This window comes from Rhinopithecus roxellana, chromosome 12 (genome assembly GCF_007565055.1).
Source record: "Rhinopithecus roxellana isolate Shanxi Qingling chromosome 12, ASM756505v1, whole genome shotgun sequence".
Taxonomy (NCBI): domain Eukaryota; kingdom Metazoa; phylum Chordata; class Mammalia; order Primates; family Cercopithecidae; genus Rhinopithecus; species Rhinopithecus roxellana.
Window position 1 is genome coordinate 50650610 of NC_044560.1, and position 18878 is coordinate 50669487.

At 42.4% G+C, this 18878-nt stretch overlaps 1 protein-coding gene across 2 annotated transcripts in view; it reads left to right on the top strand.

The window, feature by feature from the left end:
* The first annotated feature begins 2968 nt into the window (after positions 1 to 2968).
* Positions 2969 to 18878, top strand: part of DAB1 (DAB adaptor protein 1) — a 1267144-nt gene continuing 1251234 nt past the window's right edge. Inside the window, exon 1 of one of the 2 annotated variants that reach the window (XM_030913327.1) lies at positions 2969 to 3276. The gene's annotated coding sequence lies outside the window, so the exon portion shown is untranslated. The remainder of the gene's footprint in view (positions 3277 to 18878) is intronic. The other variant, XM_010365734.2, reaches the window with a different exon arrangement.

The following is an 18878-nucleotide window of genomic DNA, read 5'->3' on the forward strand; positions in this document are numbered from 1 at the left end:
GGTGAGGTATTGGGTCCAGCTAGTAGTACAGGCTCACAGTAACTGACCGTGCACACCTCTTCTTAATTCCATATTCACTGACACTTTGTTGGTAACTTGAAATCGGCCAAGGTGAGGATACTTATACTCAGGAAATTGGCAAATGCTGTGACTCAGGGCTTTATTATTAATCAGGCTTGTTAACAATAATCAGAGTCAGTTGTTAACCAGTTGCCCGTGGTGATGGGGATGGCTGGAGAGAAAATGATACTAATATTTAAGAATATAGACAGATAACTGAGCAAATCCTTAGAACATGTCCTTTAGTCTTCACAGCTCCTGGGGCAGATAGTGATTCAACTTTTTAGATGAGGTCATTAAAACTTCGAGAGGTTCATAACTTGCTTAGAAACACACAATAAATGACAGGAGAGATTCGAAGTCGGATCTCACACTCTCTCTGATTCCCATGCAGCAACCCAAAGGCACATCAATTAGCATCTGTTCTCTCCCTGATTTCCAACCAAGCAATAGTGAGCAAGTTTCTATGACCACTTAACATTTAAGATCCATATCTGGACTTCAATGTACTAGTTTTGGAGTTGGAGAAACTAGCTCGGAGAAAGATGGAGAGAAGTGCAGTACACTGAGTTGGGTGCAAGGGAATGAATTGACTGTCTTGGAGATCTACAGTTCTGGGTCTCAATTGGATAAGTGCTTCGGGGCCCTGAGAATTAGGCAACACCATTAGGGTCGGGGTCATTTGAAGCACCTGGGCATAGAGAAGGAGCAAGTCAAGAGCACCTGGGTCCAAGTTCCAGCTCTGCTACTTCACCTGTCTGGGGTTTAGCTTTCCCATCTGTCAAAGTGGGGCAATATCAAATCATGCCTACTTTATCTCATTGAGTTTCTGTGGTAGCAGTGGGGAGCAGGATCCTGGAGGCCTCTGGAATCTGTTACACTATACTGATATCAGAAATTATCACGTGTCTCAGCTGAGAACCTTTCCTCCTGTTGCTAAGAGAGAAAGGACTGTTTTCCTTGCTTGCCATCTCTGGCTCTACACATCCCCCAACAGCTCTGTTTTCCTTTCTATTTTTATACCTTGAGTGGTTTATATGATGATGTCCTGCATGCTTCAAACTAGATGAGGGTGGCAGACAGAAAAAAAATCGAAAGGACCTAAACAAAATGAAATGTTTCCTGCTCGAGAAAAAGACAGATGTGTTCAGGGGCTGGCATTACAAATGCAAGCATCCCAGATGCTGAGAGAAGCTCTTCATGGATTCAACAAATAGGCAACCCCTGCCTGGTCCTGGACAGGACAGAAGGGTTGTAGGAGCACTCCAGAGGCTCCTTGAAAACCTGAAAGTAGAGAAATGTTGAACATGAAATTAATGGTCATTTAGCACCTTAGGTGCCTTCCTTGTCACATTTCATCCTCACAATACTTTTATGAGAATATATATATTATTATTTATATTTTCCAGATAAGGAAAAGGATACTCAGAGAGTAGTAGGAGAAACTCATACCTCCCAGGGTATGAGGCTCCCAGGGTAGTTGTCCAGTGGCCTTTTTTCCTAGTGGAACTACAGGCAGAGGGGAAGTTGGTGTGGTTATGGAGGTCAGGGACTTGAAAGGGACTTTTATTCAGCACTGTGGGACACTCTGATTGGATCCTCTCCTTCCACCCATGCCCCCTTCAGTACATTCTCTGCACAGCAGCTGGAGTGAGCTTTTACAAATAAAAATCACACTCTCTCCAATCCTGTAACTGTTACATCTCTATTTAACCCCCAAAACTCCAAACTTAGCATCAAATCAATTTCCCTTACTGATCTTTCCCCATAAGACCAGCCTCCCTCTCCACCTCATCTCATGTCACCAACTCATCACTCTTGCTACATTCTAGCTACACTTCCTTCCTCCTGCTATTCAAACACATTCAACATGTCCCTTCTTCAGGGCCTTGGCACTTGTTCTATTTCTAATGACTGGTTCCTTATCATACAGACCTCAGATCAGTGGTCATGTGCTTAGAGGACTCTTTCCCAAATGCCCAGCCTGATGTCCTACCCCAGTCATTTTCTATCACATGTCGTCACCTACTTAAATTTTGGTCAATAGTGATTATTACTATCCAATAGCTTCTTGCTGATTTACTTGTTTATTTTCCGTCTTACTAGAGAGCAGGTTACAAGATAATAAAAATTGCTTGTCTGTGTTCTTTTGAATGTTCTGCCCGTCTCCATAAAGTAGAGGTTGGCTCGTAGTAAGCACATAAAAATATTTATTGATGAGTGAATTGTTACTGATATATAATTACCTCAAGAAGGGCAGACCTGCATCGGATGAAGGAAGAAAAACTGATGTTTTGCTATAACTTACCATGTTTCAAGCTCTGTGCTTGTCTCATGTGATTATCACAATTCTATGAGACATGGTTCCCATTTTGTAGATGAAGAAATGAAAGCTCAATCATTTGGTCGTTTCATAAGATCACATAGCTACAACTGAAACCCTGGTCTGTCTGCTTCAGTGCCCACACACTTGATTGTGGGGTGTGCATAATATGTCTCAGAGGTTTATGTACCTGCAGGAGAGTGTGTGTCTGCTGCTGCAAAATCTTGCACCTGTGAACACCCCAAGAAGGAGAAGGCTGTGTAAAAGCACATGCAGGCCAAGACCCTAGAGGCAGCTCAGAGAGGGCTCTCCCTAGTAAATCACTTTTGCTTAACCCGAAGTCCATACTTCCCAGGGGAGCAGACACTGAGAACTGCAAACGGTGAAGACTGCAGAATGCCTGCAAGTTGTAGACCTCACTGTGACCGTAGCGGAGAAGGGAGTCTGCGAGTGGGTGCTGAGGTCCTTCCCACTCAGAGCTCACATTCAGGCCAGGTCGGTCAGGCCGCGCCACCTTCTCGGGCAACAGCATTCCGCGCTAGGTGGCGAAATGCTGAGGGGCTCCCCTATTCGGGGGAATGCGGTAGTGATGTATAAGGTATGAAAGATGTGGCCTGCAGAGAGCCGGCACTATCTCGACTGCTGCTGCTGCTGCTGCTTCTGCTGTTGCTGCCGCTGCCTCAGCTGCTACCGCCACTACTGCTGCCAGCTGAGCTGCTGGGAGTGAGCATCCCCTCTCCGGGATACCCAGCTCCGGGGCATCTCCCGCGCGCCCTGGCCCCACACGGACCTGCCAGCCCCAGGGAACAAAAGCGGAGCCCGCTCGCCCTCTTCTGCAGCCGGAGGATGAGTCGAGAGGGCTGAGCGGAGAGTGTGGTCCTCGGCGACTGGAGGTAGGAAAAGATGTTGCGCCCGCCGCGGCGTGGGAGGCTCGAGGTGGGCGCGCCGGGGTAGGGGCGGCCGCGGGGGCCCATCCGTCCAGTGGGCGCTGCCCGGACCCGGCGAGGTGGTGGTCTGCAACGCTGCGCCCGCACTGCCCACTGTGGGTTGGGCGCCGCGCTCTCGCGGCCGCGAGAGAGCCTCCTGGGTGGGAACTGGAGGCAGCAGGGGAAAAGTCTGGAGCCAGAAGCCAGGCAGCGGCTGCCGCGGCGGCTGCGGAGGGCTGCCCGCTGCACTTGGCGGCGCGCTTCTCACCGCGCAGAGTGGGCAGGCGGCGGCTGCAGTGTGCGCAAAGTTTTGGGTGGCGCGCAAAGGCGCAGGCGAGGGCCGCCGCACGGAGCCGCCCAAGTTGTGGCCGGAGCGCCAGGGCGACCCTCGGGCTCCCCCCACCACGCGGAATCGCCCGAGCCAAGCGGCTCTTGCTCCCTGACACCCCAGCTGAGGCCGAGTTGACGCGCAGCCATTTAACCCTTCCTGTCCCGGGGAAACAACTTCATCCGCGTCGACGACTGGACTCGGGCTAGCTGGGCAGCGTCGAGGCTCCCGGCAGGTTCAGTCCTTTTGTGGTCTTGCGCATTTCCTCGCTCAGTCCGCGTTTTCATTTCTTTTTTGTCCACTTCTGTATCTAGAAACCAGGCAAGCTGGCCAGGGGTCTTACCTGAAAACTATAATTTTAACCCTCGCGCCATCCGGACGCATGCTTTCTTTCTGCCCTCTCAGCTTGGCTCTTTGATGCTGCTTTGAAAAATGAGATGATTAATCAATTAGGTTAGTGGCCAATTAGGCATAACCTTGTAGGAAAATAATTATGCCCGGCTGTCTGGGCTTTCGCTGATGATGAGGTGGGAATCCAGCCCAGGTGAAGGGGCTGTTCCGAAAAGATAGGGCTGATCAGGGAATTCCTGGGAATTTAAGATTAAAAAGATCCAACTATGTGGTGGTGGCTGAGGTTGTGGGGGTGCAGTAGGAGTGTGTGTGTGTGTGTGTGTGTACCAATTTTTGCCGAGAAAATTAACCCTTGGCAGCGCAGTATGGGTGGACTTTGCAGGCAGCCTGTTTCGAACAGCTCAGAAAAGGTGTGTCGCCTTGCTTTCCAAGCCCCCTCCTGTCCTCTTTCAGAGGTTCTCTTGCCTGTAAATCGCCTTGCAGTGTTTTTGCTTCTGCTTTGGGAGGCTGTGTTCCAATGAATGCATTTTAGTTTCGTGTCCGAGGAATCGCGTCGCTGCAGACCGAGGTTCCTTACTGTGCCTTCCGAGGATGCACATTTCCCCTGATCATGTTAAATACAGCGGTTATTAAATGGGTGCAAAAGAAAGACAATCTGTTTCCAGGGCTGAGAAGTTCTGCTGCAGAGCGGGGCTTCCTTTTGCTTTTGGAATGACTGGCGGGGTTTGGCACTGCAGTATTACAATACAGCCATATTAAAAAGGTCTTCAGAGCTTGGAGCCCTCCACCACTGCAGCCCCATCTTCCACACACTTCCCTGCCCAAATCCTTCTTGCAGGAAACATGTAGTGAATTTCGTACCTGCACTATGTGCATTTGAACTGCTTCCTGTCTCTATTTTAAGCTTCTTCTATCTGTTTATACATTCGGGTGCCAGATAGTAGATTTCTGTTCAGATTCTGTTCAAATTTCTAGAGGTGTTCCCAGGGCAGAGGGATTTTTGCAACAGGTCCTAGGTCTGCGTTTTCTAATAATAGATCTCCCTGGCATTTAGTGATGTGGGGCCCCAATCTCTCCACAAGTGACCTGACAAGGGTTGAACCAAGAGATCTCTGAAATCCCCTGCAGTGCTGACATTAGCTGGTTCTGAATTTTATGGCTTTTTCTTTTTCTGAGCTGAGCGGAAGGAGTAGCTGAGCAGTACACGCAATGTGACAGCAACAGTGCCACCTCGCTCCTAGTGGAAAGGAATGGGGGCTGGCCAGGGCTTATTGGCAAATAGGGATTTCCCAGCTGGAAGACTGCCTGGTGATATTGGTGTGCGGGGACAACTGGGAGCCACAGGATTCACTCGCCTCCCTCAAAATGAATGGCCACCATTCAGCACTCTCTCTTTGACAAGATTTTTCTTTTCTTGAATCTGGACTCAGCTAGTTGCCTTACAGTGACCACATTTGTGGATCAGATACTTGTGCTAGCAAAAGCCTTGCTCCTTTTAAAAAATGGAATCTTTTGTACATACCGGGAAGGGATGCAGGGTGAGAATATAGGGAAAGAAGAAAAAAGAGAGGGGAAGAGGCAAAGGAAGGAGTGAGTGGGGGGCAGAGCTAAGAGATATAGAGAGACAGATAGCTTAAGTCTTCAAATGCAACCAGACAGTGGGAAAGAGGAAGCAGAGACAGAGAACTAGGTTGGGGGTTGGGGATTGGGGAGGATGGTGGTGAGGAGAAGAAGGGAGAGATGCAGGAAGGGAAGGAAAAGCAGCGAGGGAAATACTAGCCCTAAGAGGGAGCGATCAGAGCCCACATAAAGCAAGACCAGTCTTACCACCTAGCTTAGAAAAAGTGTAAAGGAAAATCTCAAACTGCACAGGACACATTCCAGGTAGACTTACAGCCTGGAACTTCGCTTTGACATAATAAGGCAATTATTTATGAAATACACATTGTACCACAGAAAGTCATGAACTCGGTTTCTCCATTCATCCATGACTAGAGACTCCAGTTGCTGGTGTGGTGTTGGTGCTGGGAGGGGAGCTGTTTGCCTAGCAGACATGCTTTGTATAACCTGGAGAGTGTGCTCTTGCTTGGATCAAGTTGGGTACTCCATTTGGACAGACTGGGTTTCTCAACAACTTTGGAGGTGGTGTTTTTTGTCGTTTTTGTTTTGAGACCTGTCTTCCATCGAATGGACAACTTTTACAATCATGTATCATTTATTTATTTATTTAACCTGGGGTGGGGGGGAATGAAAAATGTATGGTAAACACCCTTACATGCCACCCAGAACTAGCAGTGATGACAAAATGATTTCAATTAAGTTTCTCCTCTCCAGCCTCCTTGCCCCCCTTCTGGCCCATCCTCAGAGCCTCCCAGCTCATCTCCTGGCCTTCATTATGGACCCTTCCACAGATGTAACACATCTTTCTAGAATATGGCTTTGATCATGTTACTCCCAGGTCAAAAACATAAAGTGCTCCCTATTGCCCAAGGCATGCTGTTCAAATTCCTGACTATAGACTTCAAGGCCTTTCACTATCTAGCCGTCTTACTCCCTCCTCATGTTCTTGTAACACACACACACACATACTCACACCATACACACACTACCCTCATACCCACACACCTACACACGCACATACACACCTTCTCACACAGAATCACACACACCCTCACATACATGCATACACATTACATTCACACCACTCACATACAGTTTCACACATTCATAAATACAAACAGCCCCCACATACACACAGCATCGCACACAGCCTTCTATACATATACACAGCATTAGACATGCCTTCACACACATATACACAGCATTACACTTACATCACTCACTACCATACTCACACACGCACACCTACCCACACACAACATCACATGCAGCCTCACACACACTCATGTCTATGCACTTACACACTCATACCACACATCTGTGCACTTACATCTATGCACTTACTCATACCACACATGTGCTTTTCATACCTTTGTAGATGCTACTTTCACTCCCTGTTTGGAGAATGTGTTCCTATTCATTTGTCTTGTAGACTCTCCTCATGCATTGGGATCCATCTTAAAAGTGACTTCCACTCAGAGGTCCCTTTCTCTCAGGAAGCTCATGCTCCCTCAGTACTCTTTAAACGCCCTTCTTGAAGTGCTGTGTTACAAGTCTCCACGTGTTCATCTCTCCCATTAGAGTGAAATTTCCTTCAATGCAGGGACTTACTCATTCCCCTATTCAATCTCAGGATATAACACAGTCCTCTGCACGAAAGCATATGATTGATGTTTAATGACTGCATTCATTTTAAGAGCTTCTAAAGGATGATTAACATCTTTGACACCTTCTAAATTTATTTATTTTCTCTTATTCATTTTTTGGTTAACAATACTGATACAAACTTTTTTTCTTAGAAATTCAAACAATACAGAAGTGTGTAAAATAAAAAGTGACAACCCCTTCCCCCACCTCACCTAAATATCTTCTATGTTTAATATACATTACTAAGCGTTGGCATTGCTCCTTTACTTTACACAATATTTTCCTAACTAGATTATATGCAGGAAACTTGCAATATATATTCATGTACATCATCCTCATACCTCATACAATACTGTATATGCAGGACGTGCCCAAAAACTATGGAATAAATGAACAGAGACTTGTTCGGTTTATACTTAAATAACTAGGTAGTTGGGTTTATTTTTAAATCACTAGAACACGAATACTAGTTGGGTTTAAATTTTAAATTACATCAAAAATTGTTTCCTTAATCTTCACAGTAGCCCAGTGTGACTGGTGTTGTGATCTTTATTTTACAGATAAAGCTAGGCTCCAAGAGGTTACATTAAATGGTCAGGTCAGAAAGAAAAACATAGTAGTGTCTAGATGGATTCAAACCCAGATCTCCTTCATTTTGTTGCCTCTGTTTTTTCCACTCTACCCTATTAGTGGTTCTGTGAGCACCTAGAGGCAGGGCATCTAATTCAGCTTCATATGCCCGATATTTGTTCAGAGCTTAAGAGTTGATGGAGCTCTTTAGTCCACATCTTGACAGTTGCCCTTCCAATTAGGTGTCCTTGTCCTTTTGCAGATGAAAAACAGAGGCACATGTGATAAGCTAATGTGATCTGGTCAAGTTCCCAGAGCCAGGAAGAAATGGAAGATGTTGAACTCAGGTCTGTGAGTTCAGGGCTCATTCTGTATCCTTAGACGCAAGAGTTGATCCCAGGAAGGAGCTGGCCACCTTCTGCTTTCACTTTAGTACAGTGGTGAATGGGGCAGATGGAAGCTGCTTCCTGGAGAGGGGTGGGTTTTGCTGACATGTCTAGGGATGACAGCACTGGCGGCATCCATGTTCTCTGCGACAGTTTCATTAAGATATACCCTTTTCCCCAATACTGTTCTTCTGCATCTCTTGTTTGAATCAGAACCATGGACAGAGTATGTCTCTTGCTACTTCGGTAAGCAGTTGTGGACATCGTTCCTAGTTCTGTAGGTGTGCTGGAAAACCTGATGGCATGGTTAAAAACATTGGTGTTGGGATAATTTGTCAGTGAGGCAGTGGTTACTGGAGGCCTCCAGAGCTTGACTTTGATAGCATCTGCCTCTGGGTAAGTAGTGGAATTACAACTCTCATTTATTGAGGGCTTGCTGTATGTCAGACACTCGGTTGAGCACACTACCTGTATTCTCCTGTTTCATCCTTCTAACAATCCTAAGAATAGTGTGATGACTCTTAGTTTATTCTCACCTGGAACATGCTTGGCACAATAAAAATCAGTAAAATATTTGCTGAGTTTTTAATGACTAGAGAAGGAAACCAGGGATTAGAGACATTAAGTAACATGTCCTAGGCACAAGTTAGTACATTGGATATAAACTCAAGTCTTTCTGACTCTAGAGACTACTCATTTTGAGTACTTGTGCTTCTTCTAAATTGATAATCCTGACCAAGTGACATAATAGAGCTTGAACTTGCAAAAACTTTTGTCCAACTCTTTTATTTAAGGGAGAGGGATATTTACTATGTGCAAGGTGTTGCTCTAAACACTTCGGATACATTAACTTGTTTCATATTCACATTCCATAAATAAGGAATATGAGGCACAGCTTAAAAGTAGAGCTAGGGTTTGAGCATGAGTAGCCTGTGCCCTCTACTACTTCGTTATATAAGATTCTGGGACCTGTGTAAGATCTTGGAGTTCCTCAACAGTAGAACCATCATCACCATCACCATAGTCATCATTGTCATTGCTGATGCTTTTGTATCTGCTGTTTTTACTGTCTACCTTGTACCTATGGGCACTTTTCATATGTTATTCCATCAATTTTCAAAACAATCCCATATTTCCATGGAAGGGAACTGAGACTCAGTGATGTTAAATGAGTGCTGAGAGTCACAAGGCAAGTGAGAGAAGGACTGGGATTGGGACATTGTGTGTCTGGTCTCAACATCTGTTCTCATTTTCTTTCTTCAGACTCTTTTTTTCACTGATGCTTGTTGCTGCTCTTAAAATTCAGCAAAGCATGGAATGATGAAATTTTTCTTGTGTGTGTGTTTTTTTTCATGGTCAACCCTATGCGCAGAAGGATAATTGTCTAAAAAGACATAGTGTTTGCGTTTCAGGGGCCTGAATTTTTCTTCCATTCTACTATCAGGCATCAGAAGGGCTACCTGATGGTTCTGGGTATCTTTTTCAATTCCCTGGAAATGAGATAATATTACCTGCCTTGTTTTGTAATATGGTGATCAGAATAGTAAAGTTGTGATCCTTGTGATTTGAACCTGCACTTTGAGAGTGAAAGGCACCTTGTGAAAGATAGAAGAGAATGTTTCTCAGATTGAAATAAACTGTCTTGGGCCACTGTGTAACACTAGCTGGTTTGGGCAAGAAGGTGATCATTACTTGGTGACATTTAGGCTCTTTCCTTGTTGGCAATAGTACAAGAATCCTATATAATTAATAGTTCTTCACTTGGGACTAAAGAAAACCCAGCCATATTGCAGAGGACAAGAGAAAGTGACTCAGACAACCTCTCAATTTATTTAGCAAAGCACACATGGCTCCCATCTCAAAGGGGCAGGCGGACTTACATCAGAATGAATACCAAATAAAGAATTCATTTGTATTCATAGGCTTTTAATAAATAAAAACAATTTTTTTTTTTTCGGAAACGAGCTCTGAGCCATAGGTGTTGAGGCTTTTTGTTTACTTAAAATGCAGAATACAGCTTCTTATTTCAAAATGACCATTTTTTTTTTCTTTTTTGGAAGCTTGAGCTTAGATCTTTGGTGACATTTTTTCTCCAAGCAAATATTTACAGCCAAGTTGGAAAGTGACAGGAAGGAGGGTTTAAAATGAAAATGTTACCAAGCTGAAGTTTACATCTGAGTGCAACACATGGTGTCACCATGGACAAAGTCCTAGGAACTCAAAATATTTGTCAATTTGTAGAATTTGAAGAAACCAAGCTGTTTTCATTTGTTAAGGTTAACTCTAAAAATCACATTTTAGTGCGTCATAATGTGACCATTTCCACTTCCTATCTGCTTGGTTTGATTCTGGTCACGCAACATCAGCCATTTACTTATTTATTTATTTATTTTTCTGCTTCTCCATATGAGGGTGAACTGTCTCAGGGTTAATTCCCCGTGTTCATTTCTACTTCCATGCCTTTACTTACACAGTTTTTCCTGCCTGGCACTTCCTCTGTCTTCAACTCTCCACCAGATCCAATAGTCTCTTAAAGCTGAGGTCAGGTACTATGTCCCATATGAACTCTTCTTAGTTGACTTCACTCAATAGTGACCAGCACTGACATTGGTTGTTTTTGTCACTTCATCAACTTTTTCCAAATTGTATAAATAATACAAAATAATTGTAAAAAATGAAAAAGTATAAAATGATATAAGGGTTAGTAAAAACCACTTTAAATTCTAGTTGTTATCTACAATTTGGTGACCATTCTTTCACTTATCTCTTTAGATATATAACCACTAGCATCTGTAGATGGATATAATTTTATATACTCTGCCTTGTTATGGATATAATTGTACATATTCTGCTTTATTATGTAGATGGTTTACTTTTTATCCTGGATATCTACTTTTTAATACAGCTTTTTTGCTTGTTTACAAACTGGTCTAACAATCCAGATGCCTTCTGTATTTTCTAATTTCCTATAATCATTTGCAAATATGTACATTCACACACACACATACATAGTCAAGAATTTTTGTCATTGGTTTAAATATGATATCACGTATACATTTTTTGCATTTGTCACTTAAAACACTGCGGAAAACTATTCTCCATGTCATCCAGCTCTCCTTGAGTCACAGGGTATAGATATGTTATTATTTTCAATGGTTGTATAGTTTTTGATGGAACGAGTGTACTATGGATTTTTCCATCATTTTCCTACTGATAGGCATTGATTTTTGTTCACTAATTTTTATAAATGATACTGAAATAAGCATCCTTGAACATTTATCATTTTTAATGGATGATTTAACTTTTATGGGTAGATTCCCAAAAGTAATATTTCTGAGTTCGAGTGTATGCACTTTTCAGTGTTTTAATAGATGATGCCATATTGTTTTCTAAAGAGAATGTAATAATTCACATTTCCATTAGTGTATATGTAGTAACATCTTCCCCATATCCTTGCCAGCAACATGTATTATCATTCTCTTACTTTTGCTGATTTGATAGGTAAGAAATGATATCTCATCGCTATTTTACTTTGTATTTTCCTGATGTCTGCCAAGAAGGAGCATCTTTTCACATTTGTCATGAAAAGATTTGAATTTGCTTTTAACTGGACAGATAATTAATCATTTTGCCTATTTTTTTTTAGATGATTCTTTATCTTATTTTGTTCAGGCTTCTTTTAGATTATAGATAGTCATTTTTTTTTCTTTCATCTACATTGTGTATGATTTTCCTTCCCTAAAAGTTTGGTCTAGTGTTATAATGATCTCTTTATTTATGTGTGTTCAAAGTAGACCAGGAGTTACTTGACAGTAGTGATGTGTGTGATTCATCTCCAGGACGTCATATCTAGGGCAAGGCTCAAAGGGGGTTAGGTACAGAATAAATAGTTCTAACCCTGACTATCCAAATGTATTTCATTTAACAATGGATTGTAGGAAATGATTTGTGTGTGATATCCAAATGTATTTCATTTAACAATGTATTGTAGGAAATAATTTATGTATGTGGCATCACATGGACTAAAAGGTTTCAAATAAGCAAAGTTTCAAGATGACTAATGTTCTGAAATAATAAGTGAATTACATACTTTTCTGTTTTTTAAGAGTATGACTCAAAATATTGTAAACATCAATTATTGTGCTGAGCTATATCAAGAATACTCTTAGGACTATTTAGATACGTGAGATTATTTGCCCCTATATGTATGAGTAGCTCCAGACATATGGATATATGGATTTTAAATTCTCATATATTTATGTGTGGATTTAAAATTCTCATATCTATTTTTTATACTTTTGTCATCTCTCCTCACTGTCAGATTGTGCTATCATGTCTTGGTAATATCAGTTTATCTGCCTTTAAAAATTATCCTGTATGTTGTCAAACTCTCGAACAGCAAAGGAAAAGAAAAGCAGTCCTCTTCTCTTTCTATTCATCTTTGTATTGCCTGTGAACTAATATACCAGGAACCATGTTTATTGGAAATGTGGATATGATAAGAGTCAGCAACCACCAAGTCTTGGCCTGGGTGCCATTCCTATGAATAAAGTGCATCAGCTTCCAGTGAAAATATAGCTTTGGTTGCTTAGGGGTCTTTTTAGTTTTCTTTCTTTGTTTACAACTATATTCTGGGAAAGTGAGGTTGCTGGATAAGTGAAGTGGTTGCATGCCATCTCAATTAATTAGGATATAGGTCCTAATTAATTAACTACATGTAACCAAGATTTTAAATAAAGTGACTTAAGAGTTCATTTACAACGGTACAAATACGTTTCTCAGTCTCATAAAAGTCTGAGTGTTTAGGGAAGAAGTTTAAGCTGTGAAGTTGTGTAAGGTCTAAATTTCTTCCAGCTTCTTTCTCCTGCATCCCTAGGACGTTGCTTTCTATCTTCATGAGCCATGATGATGTGTCACCATATCCTTATTCTAACTGGATGGCAGAAAGGAAGAAAAGAAGTCAGGTGAAGGCCTGCCCATTTCTTTTAAGGGTATGATCAGAAGTTGCACCCATAATTTTATTTTATATCCTTATAGGCCAGAACCCAGTCAACTGGCCACTTCTAACAGAAGGGAGACTAAGGAATATTGTATTTATTCTGCATGGCCATGTGCCAGAGTTGAGGTTCTATTTTTGGAATGTGGGAAGAATGGGTATTGGTGGACAGTATGGCAGTACCAGCCACACCTACTCTCATCATTCTGGTGTTCCCTGGGTTTGCTTGTAAGCTGGAGTACAAGGCAGCAGTCGCCTACATCTTTTCTTTTCTTTTGTTTGTTTGTTACCGCCACTCCTACTGTTGTGTGGAGTGCAAAATAGTTATTCAGCAAAGACAACTTTATATTTAATGTTTCTCTTCTTGTTTTAATGATGGGGAAATGTAGGGAAGAGAATTTGGCTTGATAATGACTTGAGGCTCCGGGACTGGAAACCTTTGGGCTTCTTGGCTGATTTTTCTGTAACTTCGTTCATGTGCCGCCTAGTCCTTTGTTGCTCCACTCAGAGTTGGTTATTTTTATTTCTTATTTATTCCTCATTTTCAGCTCTGAGAGGTTCAGGTGTGGAGACCACATGCTTTGGAAACAGGTGTATTTGGACAACTCTGTGAGAGTCAAGGGGGAAAATCAACCCCCTGCAAATAATATAAATGAGCTGAAGGTTTGAGATTATGACCTCTTGCCAAAAGGGTCCCCTGGTAATCAACAGATTGCATCTCCTAGCTGAAGTTTCTGCACTGCATGTTCTCCCATTGACTTTCTAATTAACACGAAAGCATCCTTTTCCTTACTCCAGACAGGCTCTGGAATTGGGTTTCCTGTAGCCAAATAGCTGATTCTGACTTGTTCTCTGTTTCCAAAGCACAGTGTGATCATATTCTTTTTAGGAAGCAGGATTTCAAGGGATGAAATTTAAACATGCCCTTTCTTCCTTCAAGTTAAAAACCAAATAGGAGATAAATATTGGAGCTTGATAAACATGAAAATGTGTATCTTATTTCTGTTAAAATTTGATTGGAGAGTTTAGGTTGTGCAGCTATTGCAGGCTTCCTAGGTTGCTCTGAGCTGGATAGCTCCAGGAAAGCAGTGAAGGAAGATCTTCTAAGGTTAGAAGCTCTGAATGACAGAAGAAAAGGAGCTGTTGTATCGTGTCAATTAGGTTCTTAGTTGCAGATGACATCATTTAAGCTGAAAGGGATTTATTAAGGGGTGTTGGGTAGCCTACAGCATTCCATGAGGGTCCTGGAAGCCAAGTTTGAATGTTAGGACAGATGGCCAGTCATATCATGGGATTGCTGGAGTGGACACAACACTGTTACTAGGGACAGCTGGAAGGATTTTTATCTGAACTGCTCCAGAAGTTACTCTCTATGCATATGGTATATACCTTCTATCTTTTAACATGCCCTTCTAAGCCTCATGTAAGTATATCTGTTTAGTGTCCCCAGAGTTTTATGTAGTCACTTCTGTTTCCCATGCAGAAGTATAAGGAAGCACAAAAATGGGGCTAGGATGATGCTGAGAGACCCTATATCATGTCTGCTATAGCCATACAAATTTGCTCTTTTCCTGATTTCACCTAAAAGATAAATGAATCCCATTTCTTTGAAGAGAGAGGCTGCAAGTACCTCTGCCCTGCTTTTCCTCTCTGGGCACTGGAGCGGAAGTAGGCTGTTAAGCTCCCATTGAATATCACACATCTATTTAAAAACCGTCAGGGGCCACAATGGCAAACAGGATATCCCACACTTCTTAGCATGGCAGAAAAGCCCCTCTTTGGCTCCTACCCATTTTTTTCCCTCTCATTCCTTTCTAGTATTCTTTCTGTTTACTATCTGGTCCTCTCCTCTGGGCTCCATCTAGGACACTGGTGCACTATGCCCCATGCCTGGAGGCCGAGATTCTCCAGCAGAAAGATGCAGTATTTTTGTTTCTTTTTTTTTTTCCTTTTTTTTTTCTCCAAGGAATCAATATTTCAATATGTTGAGCTGTGTGTCCAATGCTATGAAGTTAAAATATTAAATAGCATATTTATGGCATTGTCTTGAAGAGTGTGGTTGTAGAAATATTTCTTCTTTTGTTTTTCTTTTCTTTTGTTTGTTTGTTACCGCCACTTCTTTTTAGGAGCAAATCTCCCCAGGGGTGTATGGTATTTCTTGACTCTTGGAACAGTTGCTACCCCCAAGACTTGCCACGTTGTTCTGCCCTCAGATGGAATTAGGTGAATGCGTGTAGCTGCGTTTTCACTCGTGGTCCTCTCCCCATCCCTTGCGCTTACCCCAGAGTTCTGTGTATTTGCATCCAGAGGCATGGAAACATTCCTTGCATTTGAGAGACAGAGTTATTCTGCATGGAGAGTGGGTGGGTTCATTGCCACACTCTTTTCTCCCAGGGACCCAGGAGACTACGACTTTGTGCATTTGCTGCCCACCTCCCCTTTATTTTTTAAATGCATTAAAAACTGTGCTAGTCTCCTTTGCATGGACTTCAAGCTGCAATGAAATGCAATAAATCTCGTTTTAGATTAAAAAAAAATCACCTGGAAGTCACTTGAATATGCTCTTGCTGTCCCATGTCGCTACTCTCTCTACCTGCTGTCCCTTATCCCCCAACTATGAGCAAAATGCCCTTTGTGCCTTGTGTCATTTGACACATTTACCGTTCATGATGAAAACATTGTTTCCTCTGGGAAGCATTTTTTGTTACTTCCTAGACTGGGTGAGGTGACTTCCCTGGATGTAGCCAAAGCACCCAGCAACCACTTCTGTTTTTAACTTAGCATGTAACATTGAGACCCTTGGTTTATCCTACTGCTTGTTTTACTGTGAGCTTCCTGAGAGCATGGTTTATATCTTTGTATCCCAATAGCTAGCACAATTCCAGGTACTTACTGTTTGTGCAAATGAATAAAATAATGAATTACAGGATACTGTCCAAGGACATGGACTTTGAAATTAGAACTTGACTTTGCCGCCACATAGTTGTATAGCTTCAGAGAAGTTAAACATAATAGTTCTGTGAAGGCTAAATATAATGAAATAATACATGTGAAGTGCTTGCCAAAGAACACATAGTAAACAATAAGAGTTGGCTATTATTTTGATTATGATAAGATTATCATGATTACTTCACGTGCTCAATATATGGTAATGATCACCAGTCTACTTTCTGGACTAACATGTAAAGTGGTCATCTACGACATTTCTGTTTGCTATAGAACCACACCAAAATATGTTGAAGCCACCAGTGGCTGCGGAAGAGGAATGAAAATAGACAGAAATGTACAGAAGTCACTATCAGGCAAAATCTGTGATGGAGCATTTCAGTGACAGTGTGAGAGAATGCCTCTTGACACCGGGTTTCAGTAATGGTACTGTCACCAGGATTTTACGAACAATTCTGCCTCCTTTACATACTTTTTTCTTTCCTTTAGAAATATTTTTTTCACTTAAAAAAAGAAAAAGAAAAAAATGACCCCGAGGTGATACTGAAAACAGTGTCAAAACTTCAGTGAAGGTCAAACATTTGCCAAGGGATTGCCTGGAAGCACACATCCTGCTGTGTTCTCTCTGTGCCTGTGCAATGTTAACACAGTAGGAGCTTCAAGTTGATGTCGAAAACCAGCTTGGAATATGGCAAATGTCTTCTTCGTGCCAACCTCCCAGCATAGTGTCTTACATAGAGTACGTGCATTTTCATCTATGTACGTGCAAAATACCTTCTTTTTCCTTTTCCCTGTGGGTCCATACTTATTTCACTACATTCAATTCAGCAAACATTTATTGAACCCCTACTGTGTGCAAGGAACTCTACCGATTCTCTCCTTCTGTGCCTGTTTCTCCTCCTCCATTAACATTACTGCTTTATTAGAAGGAAAGGCTTGTGTTAAAGGCAACATGGGAATAGCTGGCATCTATGGGAACAGCATAAGCATTTTTTATTCTGATTTTGTAGAAATAGTTCTTGTTATTGGGGTCCATATTGAAGTATAGTGGGAAGAGGGAGTATCAGGACCAAGGACCTAGTCCCAATTTGATGTATGATCTTGAGCATGTTGTTTAACTTCTCTGGGTTTTGGTTTCCAGCAGTTATCAAGAATCTTTCAGCCCCAATATATTATGATTCAAAAAACTGCAAAAGCAACATAAAGTTTGGATTTGCTGTGTTAATGTGAAAAGCCTAGTGGATTTGGCATTAGGAGCTTGGTTTGAACTACAGCATTGACATTTGGCCTGTGTGGTATTCGGTTTGAGCTTCAGCCTCCCAGGGCCCTTCTCTATGGAACTGGGACGCTGCCTCTTGCTTTTCCCGCTGCATCAAGTTGTTGTGAAGCTTCAAAGAGACGATGCATGTGAAAGTGAATTATGAGTAACAAAGGACTATTTACGCACACATATAATCTCTTATTTCTGTAAATAATCACCTGATTTCAATATGTTATTCCAATGAGCACTTTTGCATTTGGCCTTCTGGGTTATTTGAAGGAAACACTGCCTTTCAGTTTTTGTTTTTGTTTTTGTTTTTTGCCCTGAAGCAGTCACAGAGTATCTTAAGTAAGTGGGTGCTGTATCCCCCACGTGTCTTTCCGATCGACACTCTCGTCTTGGGTCCTAGAGCCTGACTGCATGCATAATGTTTTATTGGTTGGCCTGAAAGGAGACCATTTGTTCCCTGCTAAATGAGCTGTTACTGTGTGCCTATGTCCCTCAGCACCTGGGGCTGTATGCATGGGAGAATCCAACCGTGGATCTCAGAAACCTTTTTGGAAGTTTATTGGAAGAAGGGAGAATACATTTCTCTGCAGGTTGTTCCCTCCTTCCTTGGCCTTGGCTCATTAGTCAGAGCAGTACAAGGTGGGAGAAATGGGAGGGGGGAGGAGGGCAGGGCTGTGGGCCAAGGGGTAGGCCCAGGATCCTTGCAGCCTTGCTCTCGTCTTTCTGCTGCCCCTGACCGACAGGTGGCCAATTAGCTCTAATTGGAAAGTGTATTGCTGTACATGGGCCGAGGTGGCTTATGGAAGTGTGCCTCCTGTGGCAGCTTTCCCTTATTTTGGCCCCAGGTCTGACTTGATCTTATGGCCTCTAAAAAGAAGACCTCTCTCTCTGAGCTGTCAGTGGCCCGGTCTAAGGGCCAAAGAGATGGCTTCTCTCCAGACTGCAGACACTGGATCTCCTGAATAAGGGCCAAGCTGCTCAATTAGCCCTTTATTTGGGTACCTGGTGGACTTTGCAGTTTGGTTCACAGAGGATGATGCTATTGTTATGTCTGTGCCAGATGTGGGTCATCTCAGTCCTGGGTCTCTTGTGATACCCTGTTGATACAGGATGATTTCAAAGTGCAAGAGAGAGAAACCCAGAGAGATCATTTTGCCATAATTGCTTCCTTCACCCCTCCCTGTATATACACCCACACACACTCTTTACATTATAAGCAGAACTAGGGTTCAGGGCTCCCAATCTAAAAGAGAATATGTATCTGGCTCTCACATTGGTAGAACTTTGTTTCCTTGTCTTTTTACCCTCATAGCCCAGGTGCTTAGAAAATTCTCGTAAAATAAATATATAAGGGCCTCGAAATAGGTTATTTTCATGGTTCAGCAATCGAGTGCTGCATTCAGATCCCAGTTCCACCTCTTACTAAATATTTGACCTTCAACAAGCTACTTAACA